Source organism: Microcebus murinus, chromosome 11 (genome assembly GCF_040939455.1).
Source record: "Microcebus murinus isolate Inina chromosome 11, M.murinus_Inina_mat1.0, whole genome shotgun sequence".
In the NCBI taxonomy this organism is placed as follows: domain Eukaryota; kingdom Metazoa; phylum Chordata; class Mammalia; order Primates; family Cheirogaleidae; genus Microcebus; species Microcebus murinus.
This window is the reverse complement of record NC_134114.1, coordinates 93,403,529-93,405,183: the sequence shown is the minus strand read 5'-3', so window position 1 is coordinate 93,405,183 and position 1,655 is coordinate 93,403,529. Positions and strand designations below refer to the sequence as shown.

General features: G+C 38.1%; 1 pseudogene; it reads left to right on the top strand.

Moving 5' to 3' along the window:
• The first annotated feature begins 773 nt into the window (after nucleotides 1-773).
• Nucleotides 774-892, top strand: LOC142874105 (uncharacterized; annotated as a pseudogene).
• Nucleotides 893-1,655: the final 763 nt, after the last annotated feature.

Here is a 1,655-nt window from a genome sequence, read left to right as displayed (position 1 = left end):
GTGGCTCACGCCTGTAATCCTAGCACTCTCAAGGCAGGAGGATTGCTTGAGGTCAGGAGTTCGAGACCAGCCTGAGCAAGAGCGAGACCCATCTCTACTAAAAATAGAAAGAAATTAGCCAAACAACTAAAAACATATAGAAAAAAAGTTAACCGGGCATGGTGGCACATGCCTGTGGTCCCAGCTACTCGGGAGGCTAAGGCAGGAGGATCGCTTGAGCCCAGGAGTTTGAGGTTGCTGTGAGCTAGGCTGATGCCATGGCACTCTAGTCCAGGCAAGAGAGCGAGACTCTTTAAAAAAAAAAAAAAAGTTTTTTTCCTTCAGTTCTCTTGGTCTTGTTTGACATGATGGGGTGTTAAGCAGACAGAATTAAAAAATATTATAAAGCTGTGCAACTATTTACAAATTCCACTTCAAGCAGAAACACAGTGCACTGTTGTCAGAAGCTAATAACAGACTGGCATACTCAACCCCTGTGAACTCTCTCCAACCAGCCTCACGGAGTAATGGCACCAGTCGGGCAGGGGTGTGGGGGGCCGGGGGTGGACTTAGAACTAAATAATGAGCGCTCAATTTAGCTCTTATGGCTTACTGATGTTCTAATGTGCCAGTCAATCTGGGAGGGTTATTTCACAGAAACTACTCTATTCTTTGGTATTTTAAACACGTTCATTTAAAAAATAAAATATAAAAGATGAACAAACGTGTTAATAAAAATAAAATGATTTGTTCTGTAAAATTTGGATTCAGTCCAGAGGCACCTGCCTGCCAAGATCTACGGTCATACCACCCTGAACGTGCCCAGTCTTGTTCGATCTTGGAAACCAAGCAGGGTGGGGCCTGGTTAGTGCTTGGATGGGAGATCGCCAGGGAACACTGGATGCTGTAGGCTTTTAAAAAGAAGAAGAAAAAAAAATTTGGATTCAATCCAAAGGCCTCACTTAAGGACCCAGAAGGCCACATGCGGCCTTGAGGCTGCAGGTTCCCCACTCCTGGCCTAAAACTTTAAAAATATCTTTAGTTGGAAGTAAATACAGGGTTTAGAAGAAATAAAGACGACTTAAAGGTGTCACTTTAAGGAAGTATGTTAAAAATGGTTTTATGAAGCCCTGTATTTCTGCCTATTATTAGGGCGATGCGTTTCAGACAGGAGTCTCCATGCCAGCAAAGTAATAAAACTTCTCTTTCCTTCTCCTCAAAAAAAAAAAAAAAAAATTATTTTGGCAAATAGAAAAATTTGCGTAGATGGAAAATGAACATTTTATTTAGGGTAAATATGTTATTTACATAGAGTTAGATTGTGACATTTTTGTTCGTTATTCATATTGTCCATAGTGAGAACATCTTATTCTTCATTATGCTTTTGTATAAGTCATTATTTTACCAATGAAGAAATCTCCTTTACATATCATTTCCTGGTTGCCTTTCATATTTAAAGGCATATTCTAATTTAATTATGATATAATGTTTAATGATCAAATCACACCAAATAGCGCTAAGATCTGGGAAATCACATTGTAATTAGTAGAGATTATACTAGTAATTTTTTTCCCAATTTTAAAAAAATTCTATGAAGTTGTAATTGTGGTATGTTCTTTTATTATATATATAGTTGTCAGTTTCTTTTTGTGAGACTTTTCTAAGATAATTACTTT